We start from the raw sequence: 19,352 nt of genomic DNA on the forward strand, positions 1-19,352 counted from the left end.
CCAGCCAACTACACTCAGGTAGTCAGGTCCTAAGGAGCAGTGAGGAACCGGAGCTCAGGATTTTTTTTTAATGCAGAAACCACCATGTCTTGGCATCTCGCTCAGCAGAAGCAAGGCGTACATCACGCAAGAAGCAAATTTGACAGAAGCTAAGCTAAGTGGTTGGCTGCAGGGGGTTCTGACAAGCAGGCAGCCTAACAGAAGCTAAGATAAGTCAGCTGGGGCATCTTAACCTTGGGTTCCTAGAATAGAATTTGGTAATTTTCCATGGGATTCTCCATCAAGGAGATCAAATTCCAGTTAAACCTGAGACGGCCTCAGCAAGAATACAAGCCAGAGGAAGCGTCACCGTGTCTTGCCCTGTCACAGCAGGAGGGTACTAGATAAATCAACAGCCACCAGAACCAACACGCCAAGCCAGTGATTTCTGGGTCCCCTGTCCTGTGGACTCAAAAGGTGAATTTCACAAACAACAGGAAGGTGAATTTGGAAGAAGGTTTAAATATCTAAAAAAAACGGGGTCCATGAGCTGTGTGACTGCAAGGGTTTTTCAATAGGACTGATGAGGAAACTGGGTGGGGCCTGAGGAGGAAGGAGGCTGTGGATCCCGTCAGCCCACCCATGAGGTGTCTAGGTGCCTCTCACTATTGGTCACAGCCTCACTTGTAACTTCCAGGTAGAGAATGTTAGCATTCTGCTTCAGTCTGCCTACTTGTGGTGTCATTGCTTACCTGCCATGGTGTGTGTGTGTGTGTGTGTGTGTGTGTGTGTGTGTGTGTGTGTGTGTGTGTGTGTGACCCTGCCCAGGGCCATATAAAAGAATAGACCCTCCTAATGGCCCCTCTGTCTACCCCTCTACTTGCTCTACCCTGCTACTTTCTCTCTTTCCCTTTTCCTCTCTCTCTCTCTTCCCCCTCTCTCCCTCTATCTCTTTCTCTCTCTCTCTCTCTCTCTCTCTCTCTCTCTCTCTCTCTCTCTCTCTCTCTCTCTTCCCCCCCCTCTCTCTGTCTCTCTCCCCATACCCCTCCCCTCTTTTCCTTCTCCCCCGCCCCCATGCTCCTTTAATAAACTCCTCTGCATTATAATATCTGCTGCCTGGTACCTTCTTATACCTTATACCTTAGCACCTCATCTTTCAGCCTTTAATTTTTCAAATATAACAGGGAAGCTATTTAATTTGGAGGGAAAAAAGGGCTGGAGAGATGGCTCAGAGGTTAAGAGCACTGGCTGCTCCTCCACAGGTCCTGAGCTCAATTCCCAGCAACCACATGGTGGCTCACAACCACCTATAATGTGATCTGATGCCCTCTTCTGGTCTGCAGGTGTCCATGCAGGCAGAGCACTGTATACATAATAATAAATAAATTAATAACAACAACAACAACAACAACAATAATAATAATAATAATAATTTGGGGGAAAAAACAAAAAGATATTAGGAAACCTGGGCAGGAAACAGAATGCCTTTCAGATATTTCTCATCTCTGCCCAGCATAGGACCAAGGATGTTTGCAGTTCTCCTGAGCTGCTTGGCTGGTCTCCATCTCCTGTTCTCCTCACTTATATGGGACCTGGTATTGCATTTCTGGAGGATAAATTCCTAGAGGAGGGAATTTAGAGCCAGGATACTAGCCCTACCCATTTCTACTCCCATCATGGAAGCCCAGGGGGCTGCCCACTCCTCCATCCCTCATCAGCACCGCACATCTTCTTTCCTTCTTTCTTTTTTTTTTTTTTGTGTTCGGTCTCACTCATAATTAACACAGGGCAGAATAACAATAGGCTCTTTTCTCTCCTTTACAGATGGATTGAAAGGAAATTCCCTAAGTGGTAAATAGGAGATTAACTTTGCCCAGGGGTAATTAGCATTTATATAGCTCTCCTTCTCAGAGGTAATGCAGCCTTAACTAACTCACATTTGTTCACAAACAAAAATTTGACACCAAGAGAGCTGTGGAAGCCCTTACTGGGAGCTCTGCACAAAAGGCCGCCAGAGCATTAGCGATTCTGTGGGATGACAGAGTGGTTAGAACTCTGTAATCACAGAGACATGAAATGTTACCTTTATGACCAACCTGAGCTGGCCTAGCATCGTTGTACCTATTAGGTGATGTTACCAGGGACTTGGTATTTTCTGGTGTGAGTTGTCTGTCTTATTAATGAAAGAATTTAAAAACACACTCGGAAGGAGGTTCAAGGACCATTTCATTAGAGCTTGAGAGAGCAGCAACGGAGAGGTCAAGGTGAAAAATCTCTCCGGGGAGATGAAGAAGAAGAGAGTTAGGGTCCAAGAAAGGAAGCGGGTTCAGCAACGGAGAAGGAGAGCAGGAAGGATCTGTGTAGGGTTTGGGGATTCAAAAGAGGAGGATTCGGGGACGTGGGGGTAGGGAAAGTACGCTTGTGTTTATAGTTAGCGTCTGGAAAAGAGGTGGAGAGGAAAAAACAGCTTCTCTTATTTGAGTTAGAATTCAGAAGAGCAGGCAGGTTTGGCCTTGAGCCTCCTCTGAAAGCACTGGCTTCCGGCAAGGGAGCGGCTAAGAGGATGGTTATACCTTCAGCATCCTCAGCGCAGTCACCAAGGAGAATCAGCCTGCCTAAGGGGCGGTCTCCTGACCAAGTTGATTGACAGGCCAAGTTGGATTGACTCGTAAGGCAGGAAACACTAGTGTGTAATGCTTGAGGGAGGTTAGAGTCTACGCCTAGGGCCAGAGGTGAAACTTAGATTCTGTTGTTCTGACAAGGAGAAAGTAGCTAAATGGACCAACAAAGCCCGATGCCTCTTCCTTCTCAGGTGACATTTTAAACTTTACAGAGGGGCAAAGCTGATGGTTCCCTTTCTAGTGTTGCTAGGGAAACCACTGTGGTGTCCACAGCCAGTTCTGAGGGATAGTTCCCTCCTCAATGGCCTCCAAGGCTGCTAATATCTGCCCAGCTTCCTAACAGTAAGACATTTAGACTGTATTGCTTTAGCAGAGTGCTAGCTTCCACTCACCCACAAGCTAAGTATGCATGCAGATCGCATCTGAAAACTATAGAAAGAAATAATTTTCCCTTTTCAGCTATGAACTGCCTGTGTCTATTAATATATTTGTTAAACATGTTGATTTTTTAAAAACTTTTTTGTTTTGTTTTGGTTTGTTTGTTGTTTTTCGAGACAGGGTTTCTCTGTGTAGCCTTGGCTGTCCTGGACTCACTTTGTAGACTAGGCTAGCCTTGAGCTCACAGCAATCCACCAGCCTCTGCCTCCAGAGTGCTGGGATTCAATGTGTGGGTCACCATGCCTGGTTTTTTTTTTTCAAACTTTCTTTTGTTCTGTTACTATAAAGTTCCATTCTCTCCTTCCATTGTGGATATGCCACTCAGAGCAATCTGAATTCATTCCTGGACCATGGTCACTCATATTTGCCTCATACTAAACTATCTCTTTTCCCTGTGTTTTCTTTGTCAGAATTTATGTTCTGCTGTGGTGGTCCTCAAACAGGTGGCTTTGAGACACCTCAGTTTGTTGATCTTTAAGAATCATCTTAGAGGGGCTGGAGACATGGCTCAGAGGTTAAGAGCACTGACTGTTCTTCCAGAGGTCCTGAGTTCAATTCCCAGCAACCACATGGTGGCTCACAACCATCTATAATGAGATCCGGTACCCTCTTTTGGCATGCCGTTGTATATGTAGGCACTGTATACATAATAAATAAATCTTTTTTTTCTTTTTTTTTAAGAATCATCGTGGAGGACTCTCAAAAATGGAGACTCATACTGGTTCTGAGACAGGCTGTAAAAGAGCAAGACTGGGAAGTCCAGGCTAAGGCTTGTCCAGCTGCACATGGTATTGGCCGCCATCTCAGCATACAGGAGGCAGAGCCTTGTGAATCTCTGTGAGCCTAAGGCCAGCCTGATCTATACAGAGAGTTCTAGGCCTGAGCTGCACAGTGAGGCCTTCTCTCAAAACGAAACAAACAAACTTACTTACTCGGGCTTATTGAAAGTAACTGACACATAAGTGCCCTCTAAGGAGATCTATATTAGGAGACGGAGTCTTGTGCTGTGGACAGCGTGCTGTATTAGGAAAGACAGCCACTATGTCCAGCACCATGAGCAGCGGCAGACACGCAGCGGCGGCATTGCAGACGTCCATCATGTGGTCTGGGAAGTGGGAGAGAACCTTTTCTTCCAATCTGGAAAACAAATGGGGTTCCTGACTCTTCTAGGTTTTCAGGGTGTGAGGGCATCCACCTCATATGACCAGTCTGGCCTTGCCTACGTGCCAAGTGTCACAGGATGGAAAGACTCTGAGGACATAGTTCAGAGCTGCATTGATGCTAAGCAGCCAGACTTGGGGAGTTGGCGGAGGGGTGGCAGGTTATTAGCGCAGGGGGGTGGGGGTAGGATGGTCTTACTTCCCTCCTCAGAAGGTCTGAGTGCTCATGGCCACATTAAGCACCTGTCAGTTCTTTGCCCTAAGGGACAGACTACAACGGGCCTGGCCTGATTTCTGGGACCAACAAGAGAGAGAGAGGGGGCACTCTGGTGTCTATGATCTAAGGTAGCTTATTAACTCTGTCTCCCAACACAACCCCAACCTGTTTGAAGACAAGGTAGGTCACTGTCCTAAAACACACAGGTCCCAGCAGAGATTTAAGATGCCAATAAGAACACACAAAGCTGTGAGTAGAGCTACATGTAGCAAGTATGCCCAAGAAAGGCCATCATATGAAAACGAGTCCCAAAGCCCCACACTGTGTGCCATAAAACCCTAATTCTTTGTGTAGTGGGCCATTTGAGCCACTGGACACTGTCTGCATTAGCCTATTTGCTCTCCTAGAAGTGTATGTGTTCTAGATAAATCCCCCTATATTGCTCACTAATAGTCACATGTCTCTGTCCAGTGGACACAAGAACCTGTCCCCTCAGAGGTGCCCATCATACCCCCCCCCAATAATCGTGTTCCTATATTCGACTGTTTAGGAAGCCGTGGGCAGGACTTCCTGTGTCTTTTGATAATAATGCACCTCAGCTGGGCAGTGATGTTTTCCCTCCAGGGAAAGATTTTTCCCTGTTTCAGTCAGTGATCTGTCTCACTCCTGCTTCCAGTTTCCTTTTCTTCCTCCTCTTGAAGCAGCAGCTTCAGGATGTGGTGTGCCTTCTAGAATCTTAAACTGTCTTTGCCAAGTGTCTCTGGAAATTCACACAAGTGTGAACTTGTATATAAGTTCTATGTTCTAAATAGTAGCATAGAAGCCGCAGCGTTTCAGCAGCTAAAAGCACTTGCTGCGCTTGCAGTCGAGCCAAGTTCAGTTCCTAGCACTCCCATGTCAACTTCCCGTAGTTCCAGTATGGGGAGATCTGCTGCACCCTTCTTGTCACTGAGGGTATTTGCACAGACAGGCAAATGCACACACAGACACGCACTGCCTTAGCTACTTTTCTATTACTGTGATAAGACATCATAACCAAGACAACGTACAGAAGAAAGAGCTTACTGAGGGCTTACAGAGTCAGAAGGTGAGTCCGTGGCCATCGTGGTGGGGAGCGTGGCAGCAGGCAGGCATGGTACTGGGGCAGTGGATGAGAGCTACATAGTGAGACACAACCATGAGGCAGAGGGAGCTGACTGCCAATGGCTTGGGCTTTGGAAATCTAAGCCTACCCCAGGGATACACCTCCTCCAACAAGGCCACTCCTTCTAATCCTTCTCAAAAGGTTCCACCAACTGGGGACCAAGTATTCAAACATATAAACCTATGGGATCCATGTTCATTCAAACTACCACACACACATGGGGATATAAATAAGTAATAGGATAAATCTTTAAAAAATGAATAGTAATGCAATATGTTTAACATACAATGTATATTGCATAAACCAATAGTCAAAGTTGTCACAAACATTTTTCTGCTCCTTCCCTTTTCTTCGTCAGCATACTGTTATACTATTATGGTGAAGCTGTGGCCAGACTGCTTGTGGGCACGTCCCGCAGAAGCTGTTACAACCGATTGATACTTAGTACAATCCTCCAGTGATACTTTCATCAGGGTGGACAAGGACATTGTGTCCAACTCTGCTTCCCAGTACTACAGACAAGGTTACAATCAACAAATTGATCTATTTCTCAGTGACAGTTTCTCCAGTGTTTATGCTCAGGAGTTTGATTGTTGGGATCAGGCAAATTTTTAACTTCTTATAATGACAGCTTATAACATTGGAGAAAATAGTAAAATGAATGCCTACATGCCCAACTGCAGGATTTAAAAATTATCATTATTTTTGTTGTACTTATGGCCTCCTTTCTTTATGTTGCTGTTGATGGGGGCAGGGGGAATCTCTGGCATTGAGCTATTTCTGTGTGCGGCTCTGTTACATAAAGATGACATTTTGGATAGCTTCATCAACAATAATCATCCTAACAAAACTAGCAATTCTTTCCACTGTCACTAAGAACCTGGTCCATTTCCAACCTCCCTGATTATCCTGGGGGTAATTCTGTAGACAGTTGGTCCAAACTAAGCCCCACATAACGTGTCACATCATCTCGGCTCTGTCTTACTCTGTCAATTTACATTTGTTCCATTTCTTCATGCCTTTGATAGTGTGAATGTACGGAGATCAACCTGGCTATTGTTCCTCAAATGTTATTCACCTTGGCTTTCTTTTTGAGACATGGTCTCTCATTGGCCTTGAATTCTGCAAGTAGGCCAGGATGGCTGGCCTGAGTTCCTCAAGGATCCACCTGTGCCCCACCTCTTTAGTGTTGGGGTTACAGGAACATTTATGACACACATGGATATTTTTCACATGGGTTCTGGGGATTGAACTTTGGTCCTCTTGCTCTCAGGCAGTCACTTTACTGACTGAGCCAGACACAAGTGATTGACTTGTAAGAAATTAATCAAGCTTCCTGGTAGGTTGTTTCATGTTCATGTCATGTCATGAATTTGCTCTTTCGTTCCTAATGCTTCTGACAAACTCAAGATTGGGCGGAGTGCTGGTGGACACTCCACCTAACAGTCTTCACAGACTTTGTGTCAGGTGGCCTGGGAGGACATGTCCTGCGATGACCTGTGATTTCACTTCTGCTTCCAATAAGCCCCCATGGAGTTGTTGATGACAACTGCCCCCCTGTTATGTCTCCCAGGGGTTTGGGCACTGTTCTAGTCTACTTTTTACTGCTGTGATACAACGACACCTTACCAAAAGTACCACGGACCATCTCAGTCAGGTGTAGGTCCTTGGGAACAGGAGTTCTTCAAAGTGTCGGTGGACAAATATAGCCAAAGTGACAAACAGACCAACTCAGGGGAAAGTTTAAGTCTGAGTGTATTTTGCAGGCAAGCAAGCTAGGATTTTATACACATATTTTTTTTTTTGAAACAGGGAGTGTTTACATTTTTTTTCATACAATTCAAAATACAGGATGCAGAGTAATAATGTTGTCATCAATCTTGAATCATCATTCTTAAGTCATTAGCTTGGTGTCAGTTCGCATGTACCCTCTTTATCAAAGGTCAGTGTTCTCTCATTATGCCAAATATCTCTAAGTTAAGACAGTTTTTTCTTAGCTCTTCTCTTCACTATCTGGAGCTTTCTTAAACACTTTATTTGTAAGTCATAATATAAACTATGATTAATCCTTTGTCATGTTTTTATTAGCAAGTGGAGTGGAACTTGATGGTAAAACTCTGGGTCTGAATGACCTTTGGCTGCAGTCCCAAGTTAGGGCGTCTCATAGCAACAGAGTTATGTTTGGAAAGTTCTGACATAGGAGAAAAAAATAGACAGAATGTTCCAAAACAAGAAGGCTGCAATCAGTTACTCCTGGCAGGAACATCTGACCCGTTCCAGGAGGCTCTCCCTGCATAGGGGTCGTCACCTTGGGTTGTGCTGTAACATTTGTCACACAGACTCCACTGGAGAGGTCGTGACACAAAAGCCATTTAGGGAAAGAAATCTGATTGTACAATTCCAAATCACACCCTATCCCTGCAGGAAGCCAAGGCAAGAACTCAAGGTAGAAACCTGAAGGCAGGTTTCTTGCTAGTCCACACAGCATTACCTCAGACCACGCAATTCACTTCACAGCTAAACAAGTAGAGCAGAAGCCCAGGGGATGCTACATGCTGGCTGGCTTTTCCTCAACTAGCTTTCGCACACAGTTCAGGGCATCGGCCTGGGGATGTTATCCCACACAGTGGGCTAGTCCCTCCTCCATCAATTGACAATCAAGACAGTCCTCCACAGATGGGCTAATCTGACCCGGGCGACTCTCCTCCCAGATGACCTCACACGGTGTCAGGTTGCTAGTGAAAGCTAGCCAGTACAGAGGTTATGGCAGAAGGGGCTGCTGAAGTAACTTTTAAAACTCTGATATTGTATTTAATGTACTGGCAAGAATTTTTCTATGAATCAACTTCCTCTTATTAATGACAGTGGTTTACTTCCTGAAATATGGTCCACATGGGCAATTTCCCCATGGTTATCCATTACCAGGTAAAGGTTGCTGGCCACAGTTGGCTAAGGTTGTTGTAGGCCTTGCTACCTCCTTCAGGGACCAACATGGTGTGGTTTTGTTTATTTGTTTGCACTCTGATTCTTACAAGTTTGATGCTTAGCTTCCGCCTTTGTCTAAAGAAATAACAACCTGTCACCTTGAATCCCAGTGGCCTTTGATAGGGTCACCCTTGCCTTGGAGCTGCCTCTCTGAGTGACACACATCAGAACACTGCAGGCTCCTTTGGTTCATACCAAACAAAGGAGTGACCAGTCCTTCGGGGTCTGCTTCACGTACTGAAATGTCTAGAGGCTGCTCTTCTCTCTCCTGGGATGCCAGAGTGCCAGCACGGGCTACCAGCATCCTGATCAGAAAGCATGGATAAGAAATGTATCCTTAGTAAGAAAAATAATATGCCTTTGTTTGCTCAGATTTTTGTCTGTATACACCCACATGTGCATGGAGGATAAAGGCTGAGCTTCCTCCTCACTCTCCACCTTATTTTTTAAAGCAGGGTCTCTCACAGAACCTGAAGCTCATCTGTCCTACAGCTCCACCCTGGGTTATTATGTGGGGGCCGGAAGCTTACCTCAGACTCTCGTGTTTACTCAGCAAGCAGTGTAGGGGTTCACCTGCCCAGAAACTTGTTTTGTTGTTGTTGTTCTGTTTTTTCTTTTTTTAGGACAGAGTCTCACATTGTGGCTCTGGGTGGCTTTGAAATTATGGCCTACCTTGTGCTGCAGTCTCCTCAGTCTCCTGAGCCACCACACTGGGCCTTAACTCCCTTGATTTTTCTATCTTTCTTCCTCATACTGATGATCCAAGGTCCTAATGGCATTACCATAATGACTTACCCAATTTCTCATTCTATAGATGTAAAATGCTTTCGAGACAACTGTGCCAATAAGCATAATAACAGCAATTCAACAAAATAAAGTTTAAAATGTGTTTGCAATCCTGTATGCCCACCGAATTTATCCCATTAAAGCTGGAGTCTGGAAAACCTAACATCATGTGAAATATTTATGCTCATTTGTAGTTTTATTAATTATTGGTGATGTTTTGTCTATAAAAGCACAGATGTGCGTGTGTGCGTGTGTGTGTGTGTGTGTGTGTGTGTGTGTGTGTGTGTGTGAGAGAGAGAGAGAGAGAGAGAGAGAGAGAGAGAGAGAGAGAGAGAAAGCTTTTTGAGGCCAGAGCTTTCTGTTGGGTGTTTTCCTCCACCACTCTGTCACTGTACTGCTTGAACCAGGGTCTTTCACTGAACTTGGAGGTCACAGGTTCATCTAGGCTGGGTAAGCACCTAGCTTCAGGAGTCTACCTGAAGTCAGCAGCACTGTGATTGTACCAGCTTTCCATGCAGATGTTGGAGATCCAAACTCAGCTCCTCATGCTAGGCAGCAAGTGCGCTACCCACAGAACTTCCTCCCCAGCCCCAGAAGGCAAATCTTTATGCATTGCCCGCCATCAATTTGAAGTCTGCACTCACTGCACACAAGCAGCCATGCATGGCTGGTGTGGAAACCAATGGCCCTGCCTGGGCTTGCGTGAAACTGTATTTGTAGAAGTAGACAATGGGTCCAGCAGAGTGGCTTGGCGGGCCTTGGGATCGCTCACCAGGATGATGGCTGGAATCAAGCTCACTGGTTTCAATCCCCTGCCTCCTCCTCCTCCTCCTTCTATTTGAAGGTTTGCCCTTCTATTTTCATTTCTTATACTTAATTATGTAAGTTTCATAAATGTATCAATTTATTGCTTGGCGTGTGAGAGTGGAGATCGTATGCCAACTTTCCTGGGAGATTTGATCCTGATAATCTCTTGACTTTTGGAGAAACAACTGCCCTAAAGAAAGAGCTCATCCATCATGTTAGGGGGAAAACACTTATGGAAAGTTTGTTTTGGGGAGAGACAAATTGGTCCTTGGGAACGCAGGAGAGGGTAGGAGGCTGGTTCCCATCGGTGTTTATTACTGTCTCTCATTGTAGTGCCTCCCTTGTCCCTTTTGCCCCCAACTCCCAGCTGGGGACACCGCTCTTCAGCGGAGATCCAATCCTTTCAAAAGCATGGCTTCTTAGACAGACAAGGCCAAGGTCCTTGTAAGTATGTCAGACAGACCCAGCTTCCTTCTGCTTGTCTGAGTTTTCAAATATCTTCAGCTCAAAATAATTTTTATACCACAGTAGTATGTCCCAGAACCTTTTGACCATTAGAAAAATGACTAAGAATAGAAACAAAGTGTCAACTGTCTCTCTCTAGCATCCTCACATCACCCACTATTGCCAGCAACGGGAAACTCCTCCCAGAAACAATCTGCAAGGATTTGCTTTCCAGGCTCTTCTTTTCTTTTGTCTGTTTTATTTTTTAATACTGGAGAGGGAACCTATGGTCTCCCTCCTCTCAGGCAAATACTCTACCACTAAACTTCTCCTTCGGTGCTTTTTTGTACTTTTTATTTCGACACAAACCTAGAGTCACCTCAAAAGAAGGAACATTAGCTAAAGAATTATCTCAGTCAGATTGGCCTGTGAGCATTGCCTATGAGGTGTTTTCTTAATTGATAATTGATGTATGAAGGTCTAGCTCACTGTAGTTGATTCCACCACAAGGTGGTCCTGTGTTTTATATGAAAACAAGCTGAGAAAGCCATGGGGAAAAAAAGATAGCAAGAAATGTTCCTTCATTGTCTCTGCTTCAGTTCTTGCCTCTAGGTTCCTGCCTTGAGTTTCTGCCCTGACTTTCCTTCATGATGGACTATATATAACCTATATCACAGATGAACCCTTTCTCCCCCAAGTTGCTTTGGCCATGGTGTTTATCATAGCAACCGAAAGCAAACAAGGACATTGACCAACTACCACTGCTGCCGTTGCTTCCCCAAACTTCAGACACACTACACAAGGGTCACCAGTCTCCCGAAACTCCTAGGCTTCCCTTCCTAGGTCAATTTTTAACTTTCTTCAGTAAAATAGGTCAAGGTTTTGTTGGGGTTTAGATTTTATATAAGTGGCACCATGTTACATACATCATTTTGCAACTTGATTGTTATCAGTAAATATCAGGCCAACATGGGAAATGTTCTTTACATTTAACTGTATAAAAAGAGAAAAGGCCTTGTTTTGGTTTGGTTTGGTTTGGTTTTTTTTTTTTTAAACTGAGAAATGCCCTGGTATCTCCAGGCTCAGAGGTAAAAGCTGGTAGCACTTGGAGGTGGGGACCACCTCCCTCATATGTTCATCTGAAGTCATGCATCTACAAGCCTCCTGTCTGGACTGACAGGAACATGCTCAGCATCATGGTCCTAGGTTCCCAGGCATGTAAGGAGAGAAGAAAGGGGATTGTCACTTCCTCATCCCTAAAACAAACAAATTAACAACATCCATCTATCTACCATGCACCTACATAGCATCTATCTATCTATCTATCTATCTATCTATCTATCATCTAGCTGCCTTTATCATCTGGCTGTCAATCTATCAATCTACATACATGTATAATTATAATATAATATAATATAATATAATATATAATCTGTTTATCTAACCATTCATCTAGCTATTTGCCTATTTATCATTTATCTGTCTATCTATCTATCATCTGTTTCTCCACATGTCTGCCATCTGTCTACCTATCCATCTATCCATCTGTCTATCTTTCATCTGTCCATCCATCTTCTATATTTTGATGTATATTCATTGTCATTAAGGCATTTCACTCAAGTGTATCACGTACTTTGGCTGTATTCACCTCTGTGACTTTTCTCTCCCTAGTGCTCTGCTTTTCCCAGATGGCCCCATTTTACTTGGATACCTTCATCTCTCTCTCACACACACACATGCACACTTCATATATAGAAGAAAACATAGAATGTTTATTTTGCTAAATATGATGATTTATGGCTCCATACATTTTCCTACAAATGTGTCTGTGACACTCTTTCCTTATCAATGGGCTGCTCTGTCTCATGGCTATTTTGATAGTGCAACAATCAACAGTTGAGGGAAATGGTCAGAAAGACCAGAGTATCCTTGGCTACTTCAGCAATCTCCCTGATTTTCCTCACGTGTAGTGCTCAGTACGTCAAGCTGCCACATTTAGTGTGGCATGTCCAGACCTCAGTATTTAGATACAATCTTCCCTAACCAAGGGAAGTCAACAGAGAATCCTGAAGAACTCAGGGGAAGCCTGGAGGGCTGACTCTAACTTGAGACTTAGGCCCCAAAGAAAGGCCTGTTTGGGGGATAGATCAGAGGTCAGTTGGCTATAGGTGCTACAAGGACCTGGGGACAAAAGGTCACCTGACCTAACTGGCTGGCTTATTGCACATGCCAATGGTGAGGAGGTCTGTGCACAAACAAACATGGCAAGAGAGTCATCTCAGGTGGGAGAGGTAGCTAAAGCACTTTCCGTGCAAGAATGTAGGCCTGAATTCAGATCCCAGCACCCACGTAAATCCAGAAGTCACAGCACAGATGGCGATGCCAGTGCACCTACAGTGAGATAGGATGTGAAGACCTGGAAGGTCGTATGCCAACTAGCCTGGCATGCACAGCGGTGAACAAGAGACACTGTTCCAACAAGGTAGAATATGCAGACAGACAGCCAAGGCTGTCCTCTGGCCCCCACACATGTACCATGGAATACAAATGCCTCCACATCTACACCCAAGTACACACATGCACGCACACACATAAATATCATATACAATATCATGCACACATAAGCAAAACAATAACATAAAGTCCAGTGTCCTTTGATGGACAGCTCTTCAGAATATTCATATAGTCATATAATGAATTTGACTCCTGTAGCCAGAAGATGTGCATGTCACACTGCAGCAGATGACACCTCAAACGGCAGCCACCAACAGAACTAGAGACAAGAATACGAGGCCCCTTGCTTCTTCTATGTGGTGTGGCACAGCGGAGCTTTTGGTAAGCCTGAATTTTCTTGGGAATTAGATTGAAGAGGACCTGAATGAACTTTTCTTAATGGGATCCTGTCAGTTTTGTACTAAAATGTTCAGACATATATAGGGATGTGACCACCCACCGTTTGCCAAAACTCACGTGCAAAAATGGCCACAGCAGCACTATTCCTGTCACCCCAACTGAAGATTCCTGCAGTGTCCTTCAACAATGACATGAGCAGGCCAGTGGGGAAAGGTCGGATGGTGACAACCTCTCTGCCAGTGAACAGGGACAGCATGAGTAGCCTTCACAAGCTCACTTGTATGAGATCATGCACAAAGGAGCGATGGTGTTAGGTCCTGTTTCCCCATGCTAAAACAGGCCGTGCTGTTTAAAGGGGGCAGCGCTCACTCCCAGTTCAGAGTCATGAACAGATGGAGACTGTGATGTTGGTCTTGGCTGCCTCCCTGACTGAAATCAACTAAGAGACAGGCCTCTGGGCAAGTCCAAGAAACATCAATGAAGTGGGCAGAGACTCCCCAGGGTGGGCAGAAGAACCTTCTGGTGGTGACCCCGATGTAGGAAGCCTGGGGGGCATCAACACTGTTGTTCCCGCCTTCATGTCTTACTGTAAGCTCCGCTGCTGGTGCCATCTTTCCTTCTTGTCAGACTCCATCTTCTCCTGCCTTCCAATATGGACTGAAGACCAGTGGCCCTCTAGGAACCTTCCAGGCCTTCCGCACCACGTTGGAACTGCTGAGGCATCCAGCTTGCTCAACTGTGTGCTCTACCTCTGCAGCATGCAGACAGCTGTTGTTGGACCCCTCCCCCTCCACTGGGTACAAGCAATCCTACTTAATCCCCTTTAGTATAACGCAATATAAGTCTAGATAGGCATTGGTATCTATTGCTTCTGCCCCTCTGATGAACCTCAGTTAATACCGTCACCAGGAAAAACTTCTGGGGACCCAGCAACAGCTAGGTTCTTGCTAAGCGCTGGATAAAAGGGGCACATCCTGCATGGGACAGTTCGCAAGATATAAATTTATATGTCCAGTTTTCTGTCCATGTACCATAATATCAAGAAACACTTTCAAAGTGATTATATTTTGCATCTCAGACTGGTGAAGGGACCCTACCACATAAGTAATAGCATCCGTCAGTTGCGGTCTTCAGTCTCTCTGCCCGAAGAATCAGAACACATAGTCCCTTTGCTTCCCAACACAGCCCAGGCTGGTAACTTCCCATTGCCTAAGCGTTCTCTTGGGGGAGTGTTGCACTTTCCTGCCTGTTTCTCTCCCTCCTCCCACCTTTCCTGTAGGTCTAAGGGAAGATGCTTGAAGTGGCAGATAAGCAAGAGCCGATGGGAAGGAAGATGCTGGCAATCTTTGGGATGCAACCCCAGGGGCGAATCTGTAGTTCCGCTGCCGCACTGCCAATCTCTCCTCAGGGCACAGGAGGTATAGCTTTCAGCGTTATCCTGTCTGCATTGAGCAGCCTGAGGTTTGCCTCCCTTAGGATCCAGGGAGCGTTTTTGCAGACTTCCTCACTGCTGCTCACCCAGGAGAAGCAGGTGCTGAGAATTCTCCTTCCGGCACTTGGCTTTTCATAGGGCAAGGCTTGTTCGCTGTGCATGGCCTCCTTTATCTCCGGGCACACACACTCACCCTGGTCCTTCCTCCCCGTGTCTCTCTTTCCCCGTATTGTTTTCCAGAAAGGCCCTCTGTATCACTTTTTGTACACACTGAAATGTATTTTGGGGCTAACCATTGAGTTCCAGCGGCTCACAGCCTAGAACTTTGGGGACAATCTGGCAATGGTCATTGGATGCTCAACGGTTCACAGTGGGGCGGTTAAGCACGAAACAGATGATTGAGAGACCCGTTTATCCGTGTGTCAGATGGCCTTGGCGTTGAGTTCCACTTTCTGTCATTAACTCAACACAGTACAGCACAGCATCGATTACCCACATCCATTCTTAGGAGGCTGCCATGTTTAATGAGGAGTAAACAACAGATTATCGAAACAGTCTCTGGACATCAATCAATCAATGACCAAAGTAATTTGAGCCTGACTAGCATGAAAAAAAAAAATCAGGGTATCCTATCATGGATGCTATCATGGGAGCATCCTTGGGAACATCTTCCTGGGAGGAAAGGCTGGATGTGACCTGGACATTCTTTTTTGTCACCAGATCAATGTCAAGAGTGCCCCTTCAGTGTGGAGATGCAGTGACATCTAGTGGACAGCCTGATGATTGATCTTTGCCCTTAATTGACACTAGAGAATTTGGTAAACTACATAATTATCACTCTTGAAAAGGCCAGGGAGAAATAAAAGATAAAATGTAAAGACGAATTTGTTATTTTCTCATGATCAAAGCCAGTTCACCCAGCTTATGCTGAAGCCAATAAAATATTTTAGAGAACTTTTCACACTAAAATACAGTCTCAGCAACTGGAGATGCCCTCTTCTCATTTCTGATGGATTGCACACATATGATACCCACAAGTACTCATAAAACTTAAAAATAAATTTAAAATGTAAATACCATCCTTCTGTCTTTTTCAATACTGACTCCTAATTAGATGCCTAGAAAAATTAACAACATTTAATGTAGATAAAACAGTAAAACAATGTCTAAGATAATCAAAAGTAGCTATGTGATTTTTTTTTTTTTTTTTTTTACTGTCTATGATTTGGGGGTAAAGACAAGTGTAAAAATCCTATCAATGAGGAATTTGAGAGTTTTGAGAAATTTGCTCAAAACATTTTGGAGGTGGGAGTAGTTGTTCTGGATCCTACCCTGACAAGGAAAATCAAGGCGTTTGGAATCAACACAGGTTTATGTGTCTGGCTTCTCTTGGATATCGTTGATCAGGAGAGCCTGGGGTATGGATCCAGTCTATCCAGTTTATTGAGTGATCTCTTGTAAGAAGCACTTACTGTGAAGACCTGAGCAGAAAAAAAAAAAAAACAGGCCAGATCGGTTTCTCGGACTTTTAAATCGGGAACCGATTGAAAAATAGACAGCAGGAGTCAATGAGACAAAGGCTTAAAAATACAAATTTCACGCTTGGTAAAACGGATTAGAGTCTTCTTCAGCCTGCATTTAGCACAGATCATGTGAATCCTTCTCCTTCCTCCTGGATTCAATTGGTGTTGACGTGATTGAAGGCCATGTTTCTCATGAAGTTCCTACTTCATCCGAAATTATACATAGTGTTCCCAGTTTCCCATTTTTATCCTTTCCTAATAGAGAGCTTTTTTAAAAAAATTACCCCAAATTTGGAAATAGGGTAGAGGGGAAGTGGGGTGCCTTTTCAATACCTTGCTAGAACGTAATTGAGTCCATCTACAGAGCGGGCTATTTCTTTTTCCTGGGAATGTTTACTTGGCTTGCCACTTCTTTGAATGGAACCCAAACACTGACGTGTATTGTTAATTGCTAGGGTTCTCCAATGACAGATGAGATATACAAATGAGTATTTGCCAGGCCGTATGTATAAACAGAGCTCTGACCCAGGCCCTACAGAGGTCAGCTCAGGAAACCAGCCCGTTATCTAGAGTGGCCAGCCCTGGAAGCCAGCCGACTTCAGACTTACAGTAAGCCAGATCACTGTCTGGAGTAACAATCCAGGAAGCCAAACTCCAGCCCTGACCTAAGACCTCGGAGATCAGTGGCTGGCAGGTCCCTAAGTACAGCCAATCAGAGGAAGCCAAATGCATGCCCCTAACCAACCACAGGGAAACACTTCACTTCCTAATAAGCCAACCACAGCTTCTCTGTGCCACACCCAGACAGCTCCCCCAACCCCATCCTGAGCATGCTCCAATCTGTAAGTGACTGTGGCTATGCCTTTGTGTCTTGTGCTGTGCGAGCAGCCTTTGTGTCCTCGTTTGGTCGTTTTCCTTTTCCTTCTACAGCCTAGTAGGGAAGAGGCCCCAGCCTTGTGTGTATTGCGTTGTAGAATGTTACTTGGTTTTGTATATATCCTAACAGTTCTGTTTTAACATCCCTCTTGCTAATGGCTTGGGGAGAAAACAAAAAACAAAAAAAAAAAAAACAAACAAAAAAAAAAAACAAAAAACAAACCTGTTCTTCCTATGGGCTTTGACTCATTGTTACTATCTTATTTGTTTGCATGTTAATACACTGGCTGCGTTGGCATGAGCTCACTCTAAATCTGTATAGGACTTACGCTTTTGTCTTTTTGGAAATTGCACATTGAAAATGAGAGAGAAACAGAATGCCGGACACCATCAAAGGATGTTGGGTTCAAGGTGGAAGCCGAGAAAACTCACTTCAGAGACAGAAGCTTAAAATGCAGGCTTTATTTTCTGCATGCTGGGAGGCTGCCAGCTCTGGATCTGAACTGCATCCCCGAAGGGAGATTGTACACCATTTCTAAAGGATGGGAACACAAACCAAGGGGGAGCCGGGTGGGCTGTTGCATTGAACGATCATATTTTGACACAAGGACTTGACCTAGGAAGTAAAACCTGGGTGACTGGGCCTTCCCAGGTCACCTGGTTTCAGGACCTTTGACTCAGTTCTTTGCAGTCAGGTCCCCTCCTGGACTCTAACCTGGAATTTTAGGAAGATAGGAAAACATAGGGGTGGGCAACCGGCCCGTAGTTAATTGAGTCAAAACAGGCAACACGCCTATGACTTGTGTGCCTTAGCTTAGATAACGGGGTAACAGCAACTTCCCTTACTGGTTAGCAGCAGACAAACATGAAACACCGGAAGAAGCAGGAGAGGTATTGGGTCCTGGGAACATGGGCTCAATTTTGACACTACCAGCAAGATGGAACTTGTTCCTGAGATGGCCGGACCCAGAAAACTGTCTCTTAATGAGGAGAGATCCAAATTTCCATTTCACTAAAAAGCTATATTATGAGAGGGCACTGGAAACCAGCAGGATCTACCAGATATTTTCAAAACAGTAAAATAGATATGTCATGATTATTTGTTGAAGGGATTTACCGAACTTTCTCACACTGTACGCAACATAAAACTGCACAGCCTTGGGCTTTTCCAACTTGAAATCTGTATTAGTGAGGTTGGGTTGTAGACTTTGCCTTCAAGTGATATTTAAACATTTATGTTTCTCTCTCAAGGGTGTGAGCCATCGTCTCTGGTAGCTGGGCTGCAGACATGGGTAGGGATTCAGAGCAATTGCAATTCTCTGTCTAAACCACTTTCTTCACAGGTACAAGAACACAAGACCCAGCCCAACCACACATGCCACTCTCGTCTTGGGACACATTTGCTGGCTTCCTGTTGACCGAAACAGGTCGCTGATCTAAGCCTCAGGTCAGAGGAGAAGTGCATGCAGCACCCAGCAGGAAGTGCAGCAGGTCAGATGCGGGTGTGTACACCTGCAGAGAGGGGAGTACTGCCTCTGACCTGCAGCCATAGCAACGCTGTACAGCAGGGTTCTGACACCCACGTTGACCAGTACAAAGGGGAGAGAAGGCAAGCAGAGGTAGACTAGTCCTCCCAGTGTGGAACACCCCAATAAGAGGTGACCACAGCCCTCAAGATGGACAGAGCTATGTGGTACAATGAAAGTCACCATCCCAAAGCCAAGGAAAGAAGACAGGGGGTTTGGTAGAGTTCTTGCTGCACAACTATCTGAACATAAGTTTGATGCCCACTGCCCAGTTAGAAGCTGGGAGTATTGGGCACAGTCTTTTATACTACCAAAGGAGAGAGACAAAGCCAGGCAGATCTTGGGCTTGCCAGCCAGCCAGCCAGTCCACCTTGCAGAACTGATGAGACTCAGAGTCCTAGAGAGAGAGAGAGCCTGTCTTAAAAACCAGGGTGATGTCTAGTGAGAAATGGCCCCCAGTGTTGACCTCTAATCCCCACAGGTACCACACACAATGCTCACACCCACACATACACAAAGGCCAGTGTCAGAACTGGCTCAGGATGCATTTCTAATTTCCAT

This window comes from Acomys minous (genome assembly GCF_964271855.1).
Source record: "Acomys minous genome assembly, chromosome: 13".
Taxonomy (NCBI): domain Eukaryota; kingdom Metazoa; phylum Chordata; class Mammalia; order Rodentia; family Muridae; genus Acomys; species Acomys minous.